Source organism: Heterodontus francisci, chromosome 33 (genome assembly GCF_036365525.1).
Source record: "Heterodontus francisci isolate sHetFra1 chromosome 33, sHetFra1.hap1, whole genome shotgun sequence".
NCBI lineage: Eukaryota > Metazoa > Chordata > Chondrichthyes > Heterodontiformes > Heterodontidae > Heterodontus > Heterodontus francisci.
In genome coordinates, this window is record NC_090403.1 from 43670106 (window position 1) to 43695084 (window position 24979).

At 45.0% G+C, this 24979-nt stretch overlaps 1 protein-coding gene across 1 annotated transcript in view; it reads left to right on the forward strand.

The window, feature by feature from the left end:
- Nucleotides 1-24979, forward strand: part of cavin1b (caveolae associated protein 1b) — a 73361-nt gene that overhangs the window by 933 nt on the left and 47449 nt on the right. The window lies entirely within an intron of this gene.

Genomic DNA, 24979 nt, shown 5'->3' on the forward strand with positions numbered 1-24979 from the left:
GCTAACAATGTGACTCCAATCCTCTTGTACTAATAAAATGCAAATCCTTGTCGTGTGCATCAAGTAACTCAAATCAAGGCAGAGTGAGTACACAAAGCAGTGACCAGACTATCAGCTGGACTATATCCCCTGGTCACCATTTAGCAGAGACATTGTCAACACCGATTTCTGTTTTCAACTAATTTGATTGAAACTGTGAAAATGTTCCAAAGTAACCCATTTATGATATTACTAGATGCAGACAAAACAGGAAATTGTCCCATTTTGCTTGCAGTGTCACTACCACAATGCTCAGAGGGAATCTCCTCCAAGATGTCACAGCCACCTGATTCTGCATTGTGACCCTGCGTGCGTGTCGGTATTTGGCGCTGCAGCAAGAGAACCATTAGCTGCAGACACGTTCGTCAGTGCTTTCTTTTCAATCAACCTAATGCAAACTGGAAAGCACAGCTCATTCAAATGAATTATCAAAAAGTAAAATTTCACAGCTTCTCCAGTGAGTTTTGCTTCTGGGTACTTGGAAAGGACAAATGTTTGTCTGTATCGTTGACACCTTCTAGCACTCAGTTATTGAAAGTCTGTGGCAGAGGCCAGCAATAGGCTGTGAGCTGGGCCGCTCCACTGGGCAACAGTGCATGGTCTGGGAGGGGCACAATAAAAAAGACAAAAATATTAAGGAATTCATCAACGCCAAAGTAAACGTGTAGAACAGTTGCTCAGATTTGATTCTCAAACCATCTAACGCACCCCTTTGAGAAGCAGTTATTTTTAATGAATAGCAATCCACTTTTAATTCCTGTGGCAGTTGAAGATTTAAAATTGAAATGAATGGAAACAAAGGTCATTAAAAAGGCAAGTGAGAGACTGTGGGTTTTAATCATGGGGGCGTTGAATAGGAAAGGAAAGAAGAGTTAAATTTTTGCAAGACATTAATTAGGCAACAGTTGGTGTATTGTGTAAGGTTCTGTGTACCCCATTATAGGAGGGATAACAGAGCTCTGGAAAGGGTGCAATGAAGATTCACTAGAACGATACCACAAATAAAAAGCTTTAGATTTAAAGGCAGGCTTGAAAAGCTCAGGCTTTTCTTGGCAGGTTTAGAGGGAAACAAACAAAGGCTTTCAAAATGACTCAAGATTTTGAGAGGCCACTAAGTAAAAAAAAAGATTTTCACAACGACCAGATGTCTCAAAGTGCTTTACAGCCAATGAAGTACATTTTTCAAGTGTAGTCACTGTTGTACTGAAAATGAAATGTAATGAGAAAATGTAAGGTAATGAAAGGCTGTTTTCACTTTTTGATGAATCGGTAACATAGAAAACTGACCCAAAGTAATCATGGGAAGAAAATGGGGAAATTGGAAGATTTTTTTTTCACACAGAGGGTTGTTAGAAATGACTTTTAACATATTATTAAAAGGAAATTGAATAGATATTTATAAAGGTAGAACATAAAAAAAGTATATAGAAGGGATAGAGAAATGGGATTAGAAAAGACACCTCCAGCTGAAGAGCTAGTGATGAGCTGATGGCCTTCTTTCTACACTTTTAACTTCATTTGATTACAGCCATATCATTGATCTATAAAGACAAACGTTTTGAGAAACAGCTGTCACATTTCAGGTGTCACACCTATGCACTTATACAAGTTTCTGTGTCAAAATGCTTTTTAATAAAATAGCAAAATAGTTATTTACTGCTGAGAGGAGTTAGCAGTTCATCAGGACCTGTCAGTCTGCAGAGAAATCTATCTGGAACTGAAAATACCTTTTGATTATTCTCAGGGTTTCCCTGCAAGCAATAAACCTCGAACTGATCTTAGGATACTCCTATTTACAGCAATTAGACTTTGAGTAATCCAGAATACAATATTCTTGTCGTTTTGTTTTTTGATGTTTCCACTTGTGAGTGAGCCCAAAACAATGGGCCATAAACATAAGATAATCACAAATAAATCCCAAAAGGAATTTGGGAGAAAGCTCTTTACTCAGAGAGTGGTGAGAATGTGGAACTTGATACCAAATGAAGTAGTTGAGGCAATTAGCATTGGGGCATTTAAAGGGAAAGCTAGAAAAGTACATAGTGGAGAAAGGAATAGAGGATATGTTGACAGAGTGAGATGAAGTAATGTGGGAGGAGGCTCTTGCCCCAGCACAGACCTGTTGGGCCAAATGGCCTGTTCCTGTGCAGTAATGTAATTCTATGTAGTCCTCAAACTTTACTCGAGTCTTGCGAAGTCTTCAATTGCCAGATAGTTTTTGGCCTGATACCTTTCAAGTTTCTTCAGAGCTGAACCAGCTCAAAAGAGGTGTTGGAACTTTGTCAGAAATCCATGAAAAACATATGTTGGACTTTTTTCTGAAAACTGCACACAGCTAGTCCCCATTTCAGTTATGGCTCTATCTTGTTATGAGGCTGCTGATGACCGCAACGTCTGCAATATCTTAAAATCTCTATTCTGCACAGTACAACAGAAAACATGTTGTACTGGAGAAAAATATTAGACTGAAAGTGAAGCGAATTTTATCATTTTATTTTTGCACCTGTTTTTTTTTTATTCTTTCATGGGATGTGGGCGTCGCAGGCCAGGCCAGAATTTATTGCCCATCCCTAATTGCCCTTGAACTGAGTGGCTTGCTAGGCCATTTCAAGGGCATGTAAGAGTCAACCACATTGCTGTGGATCTGGAGTCACATGTAGGCCAGACCAGGTAAGGACAGCAGATTTCCTTCCCTAAAGGACATTAGTGAACCAGATGGGTTTTTACAACAATCGACAATGGTTTCATGGCCATCATTAGACTAGCTTTAAATTCCAGATTTATTAATTGAATTCAAATTCCACCTTCTGCTGTGGTGGGATTCGAACCCATGTCCCCAGAGCAATACCTGGGTCTCTGGGTTACTGGTCCAGTGACAATACCAGTACGCCACCACCTCCCCTGTTGTATGCGTTTGCTTCAGATTTCTTTGGATAAGAAAATGTTCTGTTCCGCTGCGTGACAGTAGACACAACGGATTAATATAATGCAACTGAGAAAAGAATGCGCTGGATTTGGAAGTGGCAGCAAGGCTGAAGCCAACCATCAAAACAATGGCCTATGCCAGACACACACCTTCAACAGAAATGCAAAGAGTGCTCCTCTAAAGATCATTTTACTGAAGGCATTCACACTAACAATTCCCAGGTTGAACTTACTTTTCACATTATACATTCCACCCCAAGTCATTGGTCGAGAAAGAAAAGGTGCTGCTTTTACAGGGAGCTTTCTACATTAGTTGACTCAGTTAAAACTAGTGAAGTGCTGACACACCAGGGGGCACAGATTTAAGGTAATTGGTAGAAGGATTAGAGGGGACATGAGGAAAAACTTTTTCACTCAGAGGATGGTGGGTGTCTGGAATTCACTGCCCGGATCAGTAGTGGAGGCAGAAACCCTCAACTCATTTAAAAAGTACTTGGATATGCACCTGAAGTGCTGTAACCTGCAAGGCTATGGACTAGGTGCTGGAAGGTGGGATTAGATTGGGCAGCTAGTTTTTTTTAGCTGGCACAGACACAATGGGCTGAATGGTCTCTCTCTTTGCCATAACATTTCTATGGTTCTAAGTGGAATGGAGGTAGAAGGTCAGCCATGAACTTATTGAGTGGCGGAGCAGACCTGTGGGGCTGTATGGCCTACCCCTGGTCCAATTTCTTATGCTCTTGCCAACACAAGTTCCGACTTCTGAAGCACGTTGCTAGTCGCTGCTTCAGTTGCGCTGGTGAAGTTATCCCCACCACATTTGAGGTGCTCCAGCTTACTCTAAAACTTAGAGCAGCACTGTGTATGCTCAGGCACTTATGCGCTGAATTTTTGACGGCCGTGTCTTCTGATGGGAAGTTGGAACCCACTCTGTCCTCTGCAGCAGAGCTGACAATCTGAGTCCGACACGTTTGTGTACTCTGGGTTGCTCTAGATAAATAACCACCAAACTGGCTCAGCATTGAGATTTGAGATGTAGACTTGGCGCTGTGAACTGGGATTCTTCCCATTTGGCCCTCGGCGCCCTCGTAAACCGATGTTCCAAAGTGTTGAATGGTGCAAGATGGAGCAGCAGTAGGAAGCTTACTGCTGCACTTCACTGATATGATATGTGGTTATATTTATTTGAGCTCTAGCTGTTCTTTCTTTTCTTTTGGGCCTCCTTATCTCGAGAGACAATGGATACGCGCCTGGAGGTGGTCAGTGGTTTGTGAAGCAGCGCCTGGAGTGGCTATAAAGGCCAATTCTGGAGTGACAGGCTCTTCCACAGGTGCTGCAGAGAAATTTGTTTGTTGGGGCTGTTGCACAGTTGGCTCTCCCCTTGCGCCTCTGTCTTTTTTCCTGCCAACTACTAAGTCTCTTCGACTCGCCACAATTTAGCCCTGTCTTTATGGCTGCCCGCCAGCTCTGGCGAATGCTGGCAACTGACTCCCACGACTTGTGATCAATGTCACACGATTTCATGTCGCGTTTGCAGACGTCTTTATAACGGAGACATGGACGGCCGGTGGGTCTGATACCAGTGGCGAGCTCGCTGTACAATGTGTCTTTGGGGATCCTGCCATCTTCCATGCGGCTCACATGGCCAAGCCATCTCAAGCGCCGCTGACTCAGTAGTGTGTATAAGCTGGGGGTGTTGGCCGCTTCAAGGACTTCTGTGTTGGAGATATAGTCCTGCCACCTGATGCCAAGTATTCTCCGAAGGCAGCGAAGATGGAATGAATTGAGACGTCGCTCTTGGCTGGCATACGTTGTCCAGGCCTCGCTGCCGTAGAGCAAGGTACTGAGGACACAGGCCTGATACACTCGGACTTTTGTGTTCCGTGTCAGTGCGCCATTTTCCCACACTCTCTTGGCCAGTCTGAACATAGCAGTGGAAGCCTTACCCATGCGCTTGTTGATTTCTGCATCTAGAGACAGGTTACTGGTGATAGTTGAGCCTAGGTAGGTGAACTCTTGAACCACTTCCAGAGCGTGGTCGCCAATATTGATGGATGGAGCATTTCTGACATCCTGCCCCATGATGTTCGTTTTCTTGAGGCTGATGGTTAGGCCAAATTCATTGCAGGCAGACGCAAACCTGTCGATGAGACTCTGCAGGCATTCTTCAGTGTGAGATGTTAAAGCAGCATCGTCAGCAAAGAGGAGTTCTCTGATGAGGACTTTCCGTACTTTGGACTTCGCTCTTAGACGGGCAAGGTTGAACAACCTGCCCCCTGATCTTGTGTGGAGGAAAATTCCTTCTTCAGAGGATTTGAACGCATGTGAAAGCAGCAGGGAGAAGAAAATCCCAAAAAGTGTGGGTGCGAGAACACAGCCCTGTTTCACACCACTCAGGATAGGAAAGGGCTCTGATGAGGAGCCACCATGTTGAATTGTGCCTTTCATATTGTCATGGAATGAGGTGATGATACTTAGTAGCTTTGGTGGACATCCGATCTTTTCTAGTAGTCTGAAGAGACCACGTCTGCTGACGAGGTCAAAGGCTTTGGTGAGATCAATGAAAGCAATGTAGAGGGGCATCTGTTGTTCACGGCATTTCTCCTGTATCTGACGAAGGGAGAACAGCATGTCAATAGTCGATCTCTCTGCACGAAAGCCACACTGTGCCTCAGGGTAGACGCGCTCGGCCAGCTTCTGGAGCCTGTTCAGAGCGACTCGAGCAAAGACTTTCCCCACTATGCTGAGCAGGGAGATTCCACGGTAGTTGTTGCAGTCACCGCGGTCACCTTTGTTTTTATAGAGGGTGATGATGTTGGCATCGCGCATGTCCTGGGGTACTGCTCCCTCGTCCCAGCACAGGCATAGCAGTTCATGTAGTGCTGAGAGTATAGCAGGCTTGGCACTCTTGATTATTTCAGGGGTAATGCTGTCCTTCCCAGGGGCTTTTCCGCTGGCTAGGGAATCAATGGCATCACTGAGTTCCGATTTGGTTGGCTGTATGTCCAGCTCATCCATGACTGGTAGAGGCTGGGCTGCATTGAGGGCCGTCTCAGTGACAGCATTCTCCCTGGAGTACAGTTCTAGGTAGTGCTCAACCCAGCGGTCCATCTGTTTGCGTTGGTCAGTGATTATGTCCCCCGATTTAGATTTGAGGGGGGTGATCTTCTTGATGGTTGGCCCAAGAGCTCTCTTCATGCCATCATACATTCCTCTGATGTTTCCGGTGTCTGAGGCCAGCTGAATGTGACTGCATAGGTGTTGCCAGTAGTCGTTTGCGCAACGCCTAGCTGTTCTTTGTGCAGTACTTCTGGCTGCTTTAAGTGCTGCGGATGTTAAATCGCTGGGGGCTTTCTTGCTGTACTCCTACCAGATGGGATGGTGGAGTGCCACCATGCCATAATCTTTGCCTTCCCACCCAGAGGCCAATTAAGGCCTTAAGTAGCCTATTAACAGCCACGCAGGGAAGACACTTTGTAAAATGAGGCACCCTTCCTGCAGGCATGCAGCGATAGAGGGGGTGGTCGCTCCATGGGCAATTCGTGGCTCACGGAGGACCCCCACAGGGAACAATGTTATCCCCAGGACCACCCACCCCCTGGACTGCACGACCACCGTCCCACACCCCGCCCCTCCCCCACTCCCTCACCGGGGCCTTCCAGACTTGCCCTGGTGACCCCGCCACATCTAGCTCTGTTCCGGGGTTCCACTGCTGGTCCTGGGTCCAAGGCTCTGTAGTACTGGCAGTGGCCAACGCTCACAGTGGCGCTGCCAATACTGCTGAACTGCCGGCCTGCTGATTGCCAATAGCTCTTGGAGGCGGGATTAAAGACTTTAACGGGACGGGGATCCCACCTCCTAAACTTTGGCTCAAAAAGACTGGAGGATCACTCCAGGGGTGGGGGGGCGGCATGAAAAGGCAGAGGCGGCGTTCCCCCCGTCTTTTCGACCTGGCACCGAAAGCCTCACCTCCAGCACAAAATCCAGCCCAAAGCTTTCCCTAATGTAACGCAAGCTCTGTCCTGAGCACAAAAATGGTCCAAATTGAGTCAGTTTCTGTGGGGGATCATTTCCCTTTGCAGTGCTAAACAGCAAAGTTAATTCCGAAGAAATCACAGACACACGGACAGAGAAAATTTGCTCTGCACTGTTGTTCATTTGGGGGTCTGCTGCAGGATATCCATTGTGGATGGTGTCCTGCAACAAAACAAAGACTATACACTTAGTGAGTTTTTCATAATTTATTAGTACTAGGCAAATCTGCTGTGGTGTTGCATAAAGTAAGTCATCGAATATGGTTATTCTCCACTCTCTACTGTTGCTGTCTTAGTCTCTCATTTTCTGTCTCTCTCGTTTATTTTGTTTGTCTTGCTTTTCAAAATAATTTGAAGACAACATATGGTATAGAAAGTGCTAGAAGCTAAAGAAAAATATTCATTCAGTGCAACAAACTGATGCATCCTGGGAAATTAGCCGCACTGAACAATTCATATTCAGTCCACAAAGTCACAACTTTGGGCAAAAATATCAAATTTAAGCTCAGATTTTTTAGAAAAACTGAGTTCTTCAAGTTAACAGTTTAACTAAGGTATCGCCACATAAACGAAAGAGCTTGTGTTCAAATAGAGCTTTCCACAATCCTCAAGACATCTCAGTTTCTGGTGGGGAACTTGGACCATGACCTCTGGCTCCGAAGGGAGAATGCTGACCCATGCCTGACACCAAAAAGGCAGAGGAAAGAATTTCTGAATAAATTTTGTTATATTATGTGAAATCTGCATTCTTTGAATTTTTTTTTGGAATTAGAAATATCAATGAGGAAAAAATGGCAATTAATTTATTTTTTTAGAAAGCAATTTGTGGGAGTCCAGTGGCCAGATTGCAGTATCCATGTTTTTTTTTATTCATTCACGGTATGTGGGCATCGCTGGCTGGGTCATTCTTGATTGCCCATCCCTAATTGCCCTTGAGAAGGTGGTGGTGAGCTGCCTCCTTGAACTGCTGCAGTCCGTGTGGTGTAGGTACACCCACAGTGCCGTTAGGAAGGGAGTTCCAGAATTTTGACCCAACGACAGTGAAGGAATGGCGATCTAGTTCCAAGTCAGGATGGTGTGTTTCTTGGAGGGGAATTTGCAGATGGTGGTGTTCCCATGCATCTGCTGCCCTTGACTTTTTTGTGGTAGAGGTCGTGGGTTTGGAAAGTCCTGTCTAAGGAGCCTGAGGAAGGTGCTGTCGAAGGAGGGTGATTATACTCCTTCTGTAAAATAAATGAAAAGCAAGACAGACTTGTATTTATATAGTGCCTTTCATATCCTTACATTGTCCCGAAGAGCTTTGGAGTCAGTAAAGTACTTCGAAAGTTTAGTCACTGTTATAATGTAGGAAGTGCTAAAGAACAGCCAATGCATGCCACAAAGTTCGAGGGAGTGAAATTTAGCTTTGGCTGTGGTGCAAACTGCATGATAGTGGATTAACCATCCACTGTACTCTCTGCCCCATTCTCTTTCCCATTGGAGTCAATGGAAAGGAAATTAAAATCGGGTGCAGTGTATTAAAGGCAGTCGACACATTACCCCTTGCTTTCTGCCATTGCCAGGGTTGAATCACACACCCCACACCCCAATCCCTTTAATATTGAAATTACCTCTCACTGTGTCTGGTACAAGAGTCTAGCGGGGACTGATAATGAGTTTTCATATGAATGTATTCAAGTTAATATGTAGTAGAATTGGAATTCCAGCCTTGATCATTACCACAACCTTGATGATTTCAAATGTGGAAGGCCACTTTAACTTTCTTTTTACATTCAAATATTTGTTCATGCTTATATTTGATGAAGCTATTGTCTATTCAAGTGTAAATTCATTTATACATGGGATGAAGCCTTGGTACATTTGATTGCTCAGTGCTTGCGGGAGGAATATATTGATTGATACACCCACTTTTTAACTTCATACAACACTGAACAGACTTTCTTTGTCTCCCTGTGCTGAATTCTTTCATCACCCTCTACCGTTATGTATAAATACAATGTTTTTGCCAAAGCTGGTTTATAACAAAAAATGTTACTTAATTTTGGATTTACTTCAGAGAAGTTGGCTTGCCTGCCTCAACCTGTTCAGTGCATGAGTCGTCTGAACCTCACGCTCACAGAGCATGTCCCTACACATTTGCTGGAATGATACTCTTTAACTGCTTTATGTTATTATCCAGATACTATTAATAAGTTACCAAGTTCTTCAGTTTGGTTTCCAGGCATTTTTCAACAAAACTTAATTGCTTAAAGCTAACTTCAGAAACTAAATCATGAGAGAACTACGCAAGTATAATTAACAGTAAGCTTTTCCTTTTAGGGAAATATTAATATTTGTGTTAGATTATGGGCTGAATTTTACTGGCTCCACGACGACACGGGTCGCGGCGTGGGGGGGCGGTAAAATGATGCGACATCGAGTAGAGTCTGCCGCATATTATCGGTGGCGGCAGAACCTCGGTGCGACCACCCCGCTGCTAGGCAGCGGGCCCTTCATCTCCATATTAAAATGAGGCCTAATGAAATTCAAATTAATCTACCTGGAGGCGGTAGCCGTCCCACTCCGATATTACGGCCGCCATTCGTGCTCCGCGCGCCTTCGGAGCGCCGCACGGAGTTCCAAGCGAGAACCAGCTGGGGAGGGGGGAGCATTAGAATTTTCAGGGCGGGAGGGGTGGAGGAGCGGGGAAATCAATTTTAATGGGATGTGGGGATGGTGGGAAGGGTTTTTTTTTTATTCATTCAGGGATGTGGGCGACGCTGGCCAGGCCAGCATTTATTGCCCATCGCTAATTGCCCTTGAGAAGGTGGTGGTGAGCTGCCTTCTTGAACCGCTGCAGTCCATGTGGGGTAGGTACACCAACAGTGCTGTTAGGAAGGGAGTTCCAGGATTTTGACCCAGCGACAGTGAAGGAGCGGCGATATAGTTCCAAGTCAGGATGGTGTGTGACTTGAACGTAAACTTGCAGGTGGTGGTGTTCCCACGTATTTGCTGTCCTTGTCCTTCTAGTTGGTAGAGGTCGCGGGTTTGGAAGGTGCTGTCTGAGGAGCCTTGGTGCACTGCTGCAGCGCATCTTGTAGATTGTAAACACTGCTGCCACTGTGCGTCGGTGTGGAGGGAGTGAATGTTTGTAGATGGGGTGCCAATCAAGCGGGCTGCTCTGTCCTGGATGGTGTCGAGCTTCTTGAGTGTTGTTGGAGCTGCACCCATTCAGGCAAGTGGAGAGTATTCCATCACACTCCTGACTTGTGCCTTGTAGATGGTGGACAGGCTTTGGGGCATCAGGAGGTGAGTTACTCGCCTCAGGATTCCGAGCCTCTGACCTGCTCTTGTAGCCACGGTATTTATATGGCTATTCCAGTTCAGTTTCTGGTCAATGGTAACCCCTAGGATGTTGATAGTGGGGGATTCAGCGATGGTAATGCTGTTGAATGTCAAGGGGAGATGGTTAGATTCTCTGTTGTTGGAGATGGTCATTGCCTGGCACTTGTGTGGCGCGAATGTTGAGGGTCAAAGGGAACTAATTTCGGGGGGGAAAGTTGTGGATACTAATAAAAGATTATTATGGGGGGAGAGGGCAATTAACATGTAAATTACCCATTGGGTTGGGAGATTGGATTTAGAGTTGAAATTTAAATTTATTTTCATTTCCCAGAGATCGGGACCTTTAAATTTTAAAATGTTACTGAAGGGCTTGAAGCTCTTTAAAAATGGTGCCAGCGCCGGTGCCTGCGTGATGGTGCCGGACGTGTTTGCTGGGGAGGCGGTGGCCGCACCCATATGTCATCCGCCCCCCTCTATTTAAATGAGGCCCCACACGAAATATCACTCAGTGCGGGCACTGCACTGAGTTTAAAGGACACTGCTGCAGACTGTGGCGCCCGAACATAATTCAGCCCCATATCTGTGTGTGTGTGTGTGTGTGTGTGTGTGTGTGTGTGTGTGTGTGTGTGTGTGTGTGTGTGTGTGTGTGTGTGTGTGTGTGTGTGTGTGTGTGTGTGTGTGTGTGTGTGTGTGCAAGGACTCTCCCATCAGATATATACAGGTACAGTAAAGCATTGTCTACCACATCAATGCATATTGGTTTCAACCTCAGAAGAGCTCACTTTTCTCACTCTGCTGTGACATATTGAGCTGAATTTTGTCAGGGAGTTGGTTCCGTAGGCTGGGGACGGGGAAATTCAGAAAGCTTCGTGACGGGAGGGCTCCCTGATGCTGTCCCGCCTCCAGGTGAGTCTCCCAGGGCGGGCTGCCACGGCAATCAGCAATCCACTCCATGGTGGCAGGCAGCCAATTAGACCAATTATGGCCTCACATTCGGGCCATTTTCAGAACCCTCTGGTATTTTCCCAGGGCTGGTCCAGCCCCTTGCTTAGTCCAGAGGCTGGTAGCAACTTGGAGGCAGTCTCCCAGTGGCAGGCCAGAGGGCCATCGGTGCCTCCTCCCACTGAATGAGCCACAAGCATGAAAAGGCCGTGGTACCAACCAAAACCATTCCTGTGGAGGTGTTTCCCCTCCACTCTGATGGCCCTAACAACTGTGGGCCTTCTTTAATTTTAAATTTCCAGCAAGCTTCCGAGAGCGTCTCCATTTTGAGGTCTTTCTATCTCAGCAGCGCCCACCTCTCCCGGAGAGACCTCCTGCATCAAGGACCCTCAAGGACAGCGAACGCAGAGGCAGCCAATTAGGAGCCTGACTCGAGTAAAGTTGCATCAGTGGGCATCCTTGACTACTAGTGTGGGCTCAGGACCCGCATAAGGTCCCAATGTTGGGGTCCCAATGGCCACAGGAAAATTCAGCCCATTATTTCTTTAACCAACCATCCTTCTCATCTTCCTGATTGAGATAGGGAAATTGATCCTGGGCTTTCCTTCCATATCACCTGGTATTCTCTTACTTTGGGGATCACTAAGCTATTGTGGTAGAAATTAGAAACAAAAACAAGAAATGCTGGAATCACTCAGCAGGTCTGGCAGCATCTGTGGAAAGAGAAGCAGAGTTAACGTTTTGGGTCAGTGACCCTTCTTCGGAACTGACAAATATTAGTTGTCAGTTCCGAAGAAGGGTCACTGACCCGAAACGTTAACTCTGCTTCTCTTTCCACAGATGCTGCCAGACCTGCTGAGTGATTCCAGCATTTCTTGTTTTTGTTTCAGATTTCCAGCATCTGCAGTATTTTGCTTTTATATTATTGTGGTAGAAATTAGTGTTGCCCATTAGAGCGATAGCGAATTGCCAACCTATTTTAGAATCCGCTCAATTTTCTTTTCTGATTCGCTATTGCCCATTTTGCGCTACTTCTCAAGATGAAATTCTGCCTCTAAAATGAATGCTAAAGAATTAAACAGTTATTAAAAATCTCTGTAACCCTCGATCCCACTTCTCACCCTCTGTCATTTTAACAAATGGAAAATACTGTGGATGGTGGAAATCTGAAATAAAAACAGAAAATGCTGGAAAAACTCAGTAGGTCAGGCGGCATCTGCAGAGAGAGAAAGAGAGGCTGTATTTTATGGGCCTCCATGGGACAGGAACCAGGGGCAGGAGGGCCCACAAAATTGCAGCAGAAGGTGGAGGGCGAAGTGTTTGTTGTCTGCCTGATGCCTTCCAATTTAGTTGGCAGCGGTGAAAGCTGAGGACAGCCGAGGACAGCTTTCCCGCTCCAGGCCAATTGAGTCCCTTAAGTGGCCGATTAATGGCCACTTAAGGGCCTCTTAAGGGCCTCTGCCTCAATTTAATAGAAGTTGGAGAGGCTCGCTGCCGCAGGGAGATGCTGCCAGGTTTTACCTGGCAGCCTCCTAGCGGGGTCAGGGGATGCCTCCTTTGGGGGGAATCCAGGGTCCCGGAGCTCCTCCATGGCAGCAATCAATGCCACCCCAGGAAGAGCCCCCTCCCACCTCGCTGACCCCAGCCCCCCACCCTGTTGCTGGAGCCTACCTGAATGGTCTAGGCAAACCTCAACCCCACTGACGAGGGCAATCAATTATCTGCCCGACGTGGAACTGCAACGGAGGGCCAAGGTGGAGTCTCCTCCCATCTTCCGACCCACCGCTGGGACCCCCGTCTTCAGAACAAAATCCAGCCCAGAGTTAATATTTTGCGTCCTTTTTAAGCTGCCTTCCGTAGGAAATAAAATGTTCTTGAATTTATAGCCTTGCTTGAGGTTTGTGAGACATTTTGGGGTGAATTTTCACTTTGGGGACGGGAAACAGGAGCCGCGACTGTTTCCAGGTCCCGACCATACTCCCGGGGGGGAAATAGTCACTTGGAATTTTGACCGGGGCACCCCCTTCATTGACATGAAGATGGATTCCTTGCCTAATTAAGGGAGGAAGGTCGGCTCTCAAAGCTGGGAAGCCAATCTGAGGCCTTCGAGCTTCAGAGGAGCAGCAGGCTGCAATGAATGGTAAGTAACTGAGAGGGCGCTTCAACTGGACCTTGCCCTCTCAGCAACTTTTTAAATATTTTAATTAAAAAATGCAACAAACAGCCAGGCCAGCCCTGGGGGTGAGGGAAGGGAAATCCCTCTCCAGGGCAGCCTTTGGCTGTCCCCTCACTCAGGCAGGCCAGGAGGGCCTGGAGGCCTGCCATGAATGCTGGTCCCCAGCCTGTCGATGGGTGCCCGCCTCCAGGCAGTTGAACTCCCCCACGCCCACCCCATTGCATCGGGAAACTTAGGCCGATTGAAAAATCCCAGTCAGCCTCCATTACCTACTCTTAACAAGGTTTTTAATGAGCCTAATTGGCTGCCCGTCTCGTGGGGGTGGGAAGTCCTGCCAGCCCTGAAACCGCTTTGGCCAAAATGGCCAATGCCGGGAACAGGGTCGGAAGACTGGCATGTCGGCCGGTGCTGCTATTTTTGGGGCCCATCCACCTCTGTTCCTGATCTTGGCGGGGCCCAAAAATCCTGCCCTGTGTGTCCATGATCCCACTGTTGGGATTCAGGTGCTGCCTTTAGCAGTGTCTGCTTAAAAAAAACAAAGACTTGCATTTATATCGTTCCTTTCCTGATCACCTGATGTCCCAAAACACTTTACAGTCAATGAAGTGCTTTTGAAGCATAGCTGTTGTTGTAATGCAGGAAACAGCCAATTTGTGCACAGCAAGGTGCAACAAACAGCAATGTGATAATGACCAGAAAATCTGTTTTTGTAATGTTGGTTGAGGGATAAATATTAGCCAGGACACTGGGGATAACTCCCCTGCTCTTCTTCAAAATAGTGCATGAGATCTTTTACATCCACCAGAGAGAGCAGACAGGGCCTTGGTTTAACAACTCATCCGAAAGACGGAATCTTTGACAGTGCTGCACTCCCTCAGTACTGCACTGGGGTGCCAGCCTTGATTTTTGTGCTCAAGTCCTGGAGTGGGACTTGGCAGATATTAGGTTAGTAGTTTTTGCCTTCAAACAACAGTAAATATACTTCAAAAGTATTCTTTGACACACATTGAGATGTTTCAACATGATAAAACATTATATAAATGCAAGTGTTATTAGAAAATACCATATAAGGAAAAGATATAAAGAGTTTGGAATGTCCTGAGGGAACTGACATAAAGGCTTAAACTATGGAAGTAGAGTAAGTGTTGTGATTGGTTAATGGATTTGCTCTGTTATTTGCCAGTAGTCTTTGATTTCAAAAAATTATTAAATGTCATGCTGAGCAGATTCATGCAGAGTGGAGCTATGGTTTGGGCTTTACTGGCTATGGTCAGTAAAGCCTGCTTGGGTCTGCAGTTTAAACCAGACCCAAGCCCGTCAGAACCACATCTGACCCGAGCCAAACACGGCCCAAGTCCTTTGATTTTTTTTCCATGCCTGACCTGACCTGACCACCGGACTGGAGTTGATTATATTAATGTGGTTGTGCTCTAACTTGGATGGAGTCACTCACTGCAGACTAGTGGGGAGTCCAAATGCACATTTCCCACCTTGATGTCCTGGCTGTCATTATGTCCGACCCGGCAGAGCAACCCGACCCGACCTGAACCCAACCCAACACACGTCGTCGGGCCAGGTCGGGTTCAGGTCAGGTAGCCATGTTCTAATGGTCAGTACAATTCCTGAATAACCAGTGAACGTATCAAGATTCGTTCAGGTTCGTGATTTATGCAGCCAGTTTGCGGAGAAACATGCCTAACCCCAGTTCTGGAAAGCTCGCCGAGGCTTTGAGTTACCGTCTTATTACCAGTCTCAGGTCCTTTCGGTTCTGGCGCTATTGGGTTTAAACTGCCTTCGCCCCTGTAGGTCCTTATGTTTAAGATTTATTTTTAACTAATGCAGCTTGACCTCAGTCACAGAAACCAATGTTTTGAGAGATCCCTTGCTCTAAACTTTCTACTGAGATTGCCAAGTCAGTGCCAAGTTATGGGCAGCTTTAAGGGCAGGAGAAATGGGTGTGCGACCAGCTTTTAGGGGAAGTTTTGCTGGCTCCTCTTATTGGCGTGCTTGAGTTTGTCAAATCACCACAATTGGAACAGTAGTTTTCAAGCTGCACACTACCAGTGAGCCCCTCAGGCACAAACTATGACTATAATCCCCGGGGGCACCCAACCATGAAGGAACACACATATTGTTTTCTTTGATCTTCACCTGGACATTTTCGGCAAGCGAGCTGGTGGGCCAAGTTGCACAGTGCTCCTCACACAACAGAAAATCAAATTGTTCTTCATGCACTATGTTATCAATTTTTTTGAGAATCACTTAATAATTACCTTTGGGGGGTTTTTTTTGTAAATTTTCTTTCCACTTGCCCTTTCTGAAATCTCTCATACAAAGGGCACAGGCGACACATCTGTCTCTGAACCCCCATCAATGCTGTTCCATAACCAAACACTAAATCCAAGATCAATCACAGTCTTGGTAAAAATATTCTACGGGCCACGATATTGGATTTGTAAACTGAAGGTCTCCAAGATCTCTCCACTCCTCCAATTTTGACGTCTTGTGCATCACCGATTTTCACCGCTCCACCATTGCCAGCCATGTCCTCAGCTGCCTAGGCCCTAAACTCTGGAATTCCCTCCTTGAACCTCTCCACCTCTCTATCTCTGTCTTCTTCCATAAAACACTCCTTAAAAACCTACCCCTTTAACCAAACTTTTGGTCACCTGCTATGTGGGTTAGTGTCAAGTTTTGTTTGTTCACACTCCTGTGAAGCGCCTTGAGATGTTTTACTATGTTAGAGATGCCATATAAATGCAAGGTTACAATACAAAGATGGGTAGTAAAACAAGTTGTGAGGAGGACACAAAGGGCTGAATTTTATAAGCCACAGCCGAAATCGGCGGCGGGCGAAAAAAATGGCAGCCCGACGGTGCGGGCCGCATGCCAAAGCGCCTCCGCGATTCCAAGCGCGGCAGCTCATTTATGTATCTGGGGCAGGCCGCCCCTCTCAATCACATGGAGGGAGCGGGCTGCCCGTTCCCAGCAATGGCATCAGCTACCTGTGCGCAGGCGCTGACGCCATTTTAAAGGGCTGTCAGCCCTACCGGCAAATTTAAATATTTAAAGGGAAATGGATTTAAAATAAATAAAAACATCACTTTTTCCCCTCTCCCACCCACCCCCCCCCCATAACAATTAAATTAATTATTTGCCCTTTCCACCCCCCCCAAAACACTTACCTTTACCCTCTGCCCTTCCCCCAAAACTGCACAAACTTTCAACTTCAACCCTTCCCACCATCCCTTACACCCATGACGTTACTTTGACCCCATTCCCCACCCCCCCCATACTGATAAACTTACCTTCCCCTCCCCCCACCTCCCCCCAACAAGTGTTCCGCTTTATTTCCCCGGGCAGAAATCCAAAGGCGTGGCAGTGCTGGACGCCAAGCTGAAGGTCACAGTGTGACATGAGATTTATTAATTCAATTATTTTAATTTATTTAAATATTTAAATTGCGGTCCCATTGCCGAGCGGCGGGGGTACGGCCACGAAGCCTCACCGCCGCCGGTAATATCAGGCCAGGCCCTGCCGCCGTCGAGGTCCATGGCCGGCTTGATCCAGGACAGCTTCAGGCAAACCCCAACCACCCCCCCCCCCCCCAGCCAGCACCACAGATCCCAACGCGAGGGCTCCTTAAAATTCAGCCCAAAGAGTCTGCCAAGAGATATAGATAGCTTAAGTGGATGTGCAAAAAATTGGCAGATGGAGTATCATGTGGGAAAATGTGAAGCTGTGCACTTTGATGGGAAGAATAGACAAGCAGAATGTCATTTTGATGGAGCGAGACTACAGTATGCTGCGGTCCAGAGGGATCTGTATCCTCATACATGAATCACAAAAAAGTCAACACGCAGGTATAGCAAGTAATCAGAAAGGCAAATGGAATGTTGGCCTTTATTGCAAGGGGGATGGAGTACAAAAGTAGGCAAGTCTTGCTACAACTGTACAGGATGTAAGGAGGCTACAAAGGGATATAGATAGGTTAATGAGTGGGCAATGGTCTGACAATGGAGTATCATGTGGGAAAATGTGAAATTGTCCATTTTGGCAGGAAGAATAAAAAAGAAGCATATAATCTAAATGGTGAGAGATTGCAGAGCTCTGAGATGCAGAGGGTGTCTTAGTGCATGAATCGCAAAAGGTCAGTATGCAGGTTCGGCATGTAATTAGGAAAGATAATAGAATGTTATCGTTTATTGTGAGGGGAATTGAATACAAAAGTAGGGAGGTTATGCTTCAATTATACAGGGCATTGGTGAGACCACATCTGGAGTACTCTGTACAGTATTGGTCTCCTTATTTAGGGAAGGATGTAAATGCGTTGGAAGCAGTTCATAGAAGGTTTACGAGCCTAATACCTGGGATGGGTGTGTTGTCTTATGAGGAAAGGTTGGACAGGCTAGGCTTGTATCCACTAGAGTTTAGAAGAGTAAGAGGTGACTTGTCTGAAACATATCAGATCCTGAGGGGTCTTTCAGGGTGGATGTGGAAAGGATGTGGGAGAATCTAGAACTAGGGGACAGTATTTAAAAATAAAGGGTCACCCATTTAAGACAGAGGTGAGGAGAAATTGTTTTCTTTCAGAGGGTCGTGAGTCTTTGGAATTCTCTTCCTGAAAAGACAGTGGAAGCAGAGTCTTTGAATATTTTTAAGGCAGAGGTAGATAGATTCTTGATAAGCAAGGGGGTGAAAGGCCATCGGGGTAGGTGGGAATGTGGAGTTGAGGTTACAATCAGGTCAGCCATGATCTTATTGAATGGCAGAGCAGGCTCGAGGGGCCGAGTGGCCTACTCCTTCTCCTAATTCGTATGTTCGTATGAGACCACATTTAGAGTAATGTGTACAGTATTGGTCTCCTTATTTAATGAAGGATATACTTGCATTGGAGGCAGCTCAGAGAAGGTTCACTAGGTTGATTCCTTGGATGAAGGGGTTGTCTTATGAGAAAAGTTTGAGCAGGTTGGTCCTGTGTCCATTGGAGTTTAGAAGAATGAGAGGTGATTTTACTGAAACATGTAGGATTCTGAGGGGGCTTGACAGGGTGGATGATAAGAGGATGTTTCCCCTCATGGGGGAATCTAGAGCTGGGGGCACAGTTTCAAAATAAGGGTCTCCCATTTAAGATGATGAAGAGGAATTTCTTCTCTCAGAGGCTCATTAATGTTTGAAATTCTCTTGCCCAGAGAGCACTGGAGGCTGGATCATTGAATATATTGAAGGCTGAGCTGGACAGATTTTTGATTGACAAGGGAGTAAAGGGTTATGGGGGGAAAGCAGGAAAGTGGAGCTAAGGCCACAATGAGATCCGCCATGATCTTATTGAATGGCAGAGCAGGCTCGAGGGCCAAATGGCCTACTCGTGCTCCTATTTCTTATGTTCTTAAGTTGTTGTTGTGATGGCACAATATGATGGCATCGTTGCATCAAGTAGCCATAACTGTCACTAAAACATTTTGGCCCAAAAATCCTGAAGCATTTGTCCCTGGACACCTATCCTTGTTGCTCCACCTGTCAGAACAATGAAGACCATTCCAGCCAAAAATTGCAGGATTTGCTAAAGAAATGCTCTATATTAAGATGGAAATAGTAAATCAGCCCCATTTCCACCAGGATGAGCTGCTGTCATGTAAGCACACCCCCACTTCCATTGGAATTTCTTGTCATTCAAAAAAGGATAGCGACCCATCAGAACAGGATCCTGCACAAAATCCAATCTTCATTCCCTTAGTTTTTTGGACACTAAGGGAATCAACGGAGAAGGAAAGAGGGAGGGAAAGTGTAATTGAGGTGGTAGATCAGCCATGATCTTATTGAATGATGCGGCAGGCTTGAGTTAACGTAAGGGCTACTCCTGCTCCTATTTCTTACATTCCTTTCACAAACCTGAAGCTCTGCTTCTCTCTCCACAAATGCTGCCAGACCAGCTGAGTACTTCCAGCATTTTCTGTATAATTTATTTTTTAAAACTGTTCACAAGCTATAAAACCATCAATTGCCTTAATGTGACATAAATGAACATATCTGAATTTTGACTTTTGTCTGTTGTTCTTTCCTCCCCTCTTTATTTTATTCAGTTCCATGAAGCGGCTTGGGTCTTATTCTAGTTTCAGTTCTGACAAAGCTTCTGTACTTGAAACCACAGCCTGTCTTGCCTCTTTACAGATGGTGATAGACCTGTTGTGTACTTGCAGAATGTCCTGTTTTTCGTTCACATTTCGAACATTCATTGTTTGTTTCTTTATATCTGAGTTTATGGATCTGGCTGTTCCAGGAACTAACCTTATCCAAACACACCCCAATAAGTACTTTTTTGGCTTTGTAGAGCCTCTTTTGTATCATAGATCAATGCATTTCTCAAATACCCTTGTGTATGGGCATTGCAAACTGGTACAAACTAGTCCAGATAAAAATGCCTGCATAATCCAGACATAACAATGATTCACTGTGAAAATTCCAATGTATCATTCTCACTCACTCGCCCTGTGCACAGATCCCCATCCAAACATAATAGGTCATGGCAAAGTATGTAAACATTTACCAGGTTTCAGCTGCAATCTGACCTCTGAGCCTCAGTTGCAAAGTAGGGTGGAGCCCGGTGTTTTTCTACTGCCGATTTTGTGAACAATGTGCATTCTTTTTAAAGAAAACCTCTCTTTAATCGTAACCTGCTTGTTTTGTAATCTCTATCTGGCTCCATGCTATCGCAGGCATTCACTGAATTCAGGTTGGCAGCTTTCTCATGTGTTTTATTTCATAGATCTTGCAAGGTCGCATGTTTTGCTTTGGAATTTAGCGTTCTGGTTTGGTTTCCTTGCATGTGTGTGAAACGGGCAAATGGGGAATCAATTGGCGGGACTGATGACACAACTGCTGACTTCGATTGTTTAAAAGCCAAATCCTACTTTTTCTATTTTGGTGAATCAATGTTTCTGTATTTCAAGTCCCCCTTCAGAGACTTCAGTACATGACCTATTGCAGTATTGAGGGAGCACTGCACTGTTGGAGGTGTTGTCTTTCAGGTGAGACATTACACTAGGATGACATAATGGACATAAAAGATCCCACACCAATATTTCAAAGAAGAGCAAGGGAGTTCTCCAGGTTCCTTGGCCAACAATTATCACTCAATCACAGTGGCGCAGTGGCTAGCACCGCAGCCTCACAGCTCCAGCAACCTGGGTTTGGTTCTGGGTACTGCCTGTGCAGAGTTTGCAAGTTCTCCCTGTCACTGTGTGGGTTTCTGCCGGGTGCTCCGGTTTCCTCCCACATGCCAAAGACTTGCAGGTTGATAGGTAAATTGGCCATTGTAAAAAAAAAACATTGCCCCTAGTGTAGGTAGGTGATAGGAGAATTGAGGGAAGGTGGGGATGTGAGAAGGGAAAAATGGGATTAATGTAGGATTAGTATAAATGGGTGGTTGATGGTCAATGTGGACTTGGTGGGCCGAAGGGCCTGTTTCGGTCTTGTATCTCTCTCTCTATGACTCTAATACCTGACATGTAGGGGCACTACAATTGGCCTGAGTGTACTAGGAAGGTTCCCACTTCCAATGGTCATCCAGTGGTCTCCTGCTGGAACATACATGCTGGGAATTTCCTCAAAACTTCACTGGAAGTGCAGCAAAAAATGCTTTAGAAACCAGGAGGATCCCAAGTTTGAACTCCAGCCTGTGCTAAGTTAACTAATTACATTTGGGGTACTGCCAGTGTCCAGCACACCCTTGGGCTATTGAGTGGGGAAAACATCAGCTACAGTTCCCACATCTCATTGCAATGCATTGTTGGAAAGGGCACGTGTGTGGACATTCAATGAGGAGAGTACCAGGAGTGTCCCTGCAATCAAATAGCTTTATAATCAAAAAGAAAAGGATAGATTACAAATGTAGTTTTCAGAGTGAGAAAAATTAATAGGTTGCACTTTTAAACTACATGAGGATTGTTCTCATTGAGTGCGGTTTGGAAGGTCTGAAAAGGAAAGAGGAAAGAAAGGATTTGCATTTATATAGCACCTTTCACGATCTCAGTACATCATTGGCTTCACAGCCAATTACGTAGTTTTGAAGTGTAGTCACTGTTGTAATGCAGGAAATGCAACAACCAACTTGCACACAAAAATGTCTCACAAATAACAATGACCAGATAATCCATGTTGCTTCAGGGATAAATATTAACCAGGACACTGAGAGAATTCCCTTGCTCTTCTTCCAATAGTGCCATGCAATCTTTTATATCCACCTGAGAGGGCAGATGGAGCCTTAGTTTAAGATTGCACCTGAAGGATGACACCTCCAAAAGCCCAGCACTGCCTCAGTTTCTGCTGGTCAGAGAAACCCTCAGATTATTGCTGAGAAACCCACTTGTAATTCTTGTACTTAGCTCCAGGATGACAGGAGGGAACGAGGCTGCTGTCAACCTTACATCCTTGGGCTACCTCAAACCCATGTATCACAGTTTAAAAGTTTATGCCTTGTGAAACAAAAGAGAGCTTATTGTATGACTGCTGAAAAATGAACAGTGTCACTCATTTATTATACGATGTGGTCCCAAAGGTCCAATTCTTATAGCACAACTTACCCGAGGGTTTTGAAAACGATACCTCTCACTCAACAAACCTTCTTGCTGTTTCTCAAGCGCTGGTGCCCTTTTGACCCTCCCCAATCCCCATTTCCAATTCCTTCCTGAGCTTAAATAAAAGCAAAATACTGCAGATGCTGGAAATCTGAAATAAAAACAAGAAATGCTGGAAATACTCAGCAGCGGTGGAGAGAGAAGCAGAGTTAACGTTTCAGGGCAGTGACCTTTCTTCAGAACCTCCCTCTTGAGCTTCTTGCTCATCCCAGCCTGAGCCCTGGTGCCTTTTCTTTCCCTCCCCACCACCAACTTAATCCAAAAACGGGGGAAAACCCGATTCCAACATTTCATGCCCTGTCTTGAGAACTGGCTTCAAGTTTTATAAATGCAAGTAAAGTACAGTGAGCACGTTTGAGAACATGCCCCTTGTCGCTGAGCCTTAGCTGGAAACATGGTGATAAGTTTTTTCTCATGGGTGCAGGTTTACACCAACAGCTTTCCTGGCACTGAGATGGAAGCTTTAGTTATTTAAAGCATACTTAAACTGTAATTATTAACATATCATTGTTAATTACGGTATAAACATGCTAAAGGCCATAAATAGCAAAAAGCAGGTTCCTAGCTCAGTGCTGTGAAGCTATGCTTCTAAAACATCCAGGGGTGGGGAAATTCATGAAGGCGTAAGTCATTAGATCCATATCCAAACCCATCCTCAGTCATCCCAGACCACAGTCATCCCACAGGCACCCATGCCATTTCCCAATGTTCCGAGACCAAACATTCCTATTCCCATTGCTCACTGACCTGCAGTTTTCATTAGCTCGATGCATTTTCCCACCAATACATTTTTCTCATAACTTGCTAATAGACGTTTGAAGATTTAGTTGGAAGTAATCAATCTTGATTTATGCTTTGTACAACGTCTGAGAAAGTTAATTCTTTCTTTTCAATTACAGCACAGCGAAGTATTAACTTTCCCCCTTCGCAGAAATGCACCAAGCATTACAGCAAGCATTGAGACTTGGCACTTGACATGGCTTTTTGGGGTAATGCCTGAGAAAGCTAGAGAATCCTACTCTTGTATTTTCTTTGGACATGGTGCAGGAATCCTTTAAAGGATCCCATTTCCAACAAATGTTGCCTCTGGTCCGATAAGCAAAGCCACAGTTCAACTCTTGTTTTCAAGTTCTGTGCATCTATCATTCATCAAGCCCTCCCTCCTCAGTGGAAATGTGCATGACTAATAAATCCCAGAGCCAGTCCATTGCGTGGACTCACTTACAGCTGCAGATCTCATCCAACAGCAGTCTATTTGTAGCCTGGCTCAAGCTCAAGTGATTCATTGGGATCTGACGGATGGTATGTGCTGCTCATGTGAAAATTAATATCAACAGGAATTTGCGTCTTGTTTATTTCTGCAATGATGGATCTAAGTATTGGGGAGAAAGTGACTTTGAAAACAGATATGTAAATGTAACAGTGCAAGATATTGTAGCACTTAATGCTACATGTTTTGAAAAGGAAGTGTATTGGATCACACCCAATTTGCATTGTCTGATAGAAAACAATGGGTAAAAGGGAACTTACAGGCCAGTCAGCAAACTGGCCTATACGTGCGGTGTGATTTCCTATTCTGAGACAGTTTACTTCTGGTCTCCATAACACTGTGGCACAGCTCATGTTCCAAGCTGTGGAAAAACTATACTGATGAAAAACTAAACAATCAATTCCTCTGCGGAGCAAATTGAACTTTCCAGCAGAACATTTGCCTGTTCCTGATATTGTTCTTTTCAGGAGTGTACCTTTCCATTCTTGCTAATTGAGACAAAGCTTTGTACTTTGAAAGAGGCACTTCTCTTTGGCTACTTAGTTTAGTTGAAACACAGATGGTACGTAAACAAAAGGCAAACGTTATTAAGATGTTAAATGTCGCCTTCCAACTGTAGACATGTGTTCCAAACCAATAGGATCGCTCAGTTTTTTCTCCTCACATATGAATAGGCTGTGAAATATTGGCCATGTATCCAGTTGTATTAACTTGAATGCTTCGCACTTGCTGGAATGTATCTTCAGTCTAGACACAAAATGGGGCCTGGGTTCAACTCTGGCTAAGATAGACATTTCAATTGTCAAAATAGTATTAGCACGAAGGAGTTAGTGCCATGGCCACTTTTAAGAGAGGCACCAAACCAGATAGGGTGGGCATTTCATAGCTTCTTTTCTTGGCTAAGATAAATTTAAAATACTACCAATAAAATTGAGATGGAGCAGTCAAAATAATGCCATAATTTTCTCAAAAATAAAATGCACATATTTCAAAGGATACAAGCTACATATATGACTTTTTAATTTGTGTTGCAATTGGTTGGGAAATAGAACCTGATTATTACATCGAGTTCTGCACCCCTTCTCCCCCATTGTACTGTCCAATGTACCAGTATATGTGATGCACACATTCAGGTGTATTGTACATGTGGCTTCTGTGCTATTGTCACACTGGATCCTGCAGCAGTTTATGCAACCGAATTCATAAATTGTAAATGCACTCTTATCAGAATTGATCTTATGTGCAACAGAGTAGCAAATAGGAGGAAGAACAATCTATGAATGGATAGTCTTATATGTTGTGGTCATGTGACAGTCAATATACACAAGGACTGTCAAGTGTTCCAAAATACTATGTGGAATAATGCTAAGCATCCCTTCTACTGCCTGGGGAGAGGAAACTGACTATTGGTCCATTTCTTAGATCATGCATCCATAAAATAATATATTGGATACTGGGAAGGATGAAAAGAGTTCACCTTCCCTTTTAAGGGATGGGTTGGGGGGAATAACGTCCACTTATGTGATCATTTTTGGTTTTTCATGCCAAGTTCACTCCAAGCCAGAAGAAGTATTGTTATTTTGGGTACAAACTAGAGAAAGTAGATAATTTGGGAATTATTATTCTGATCTGA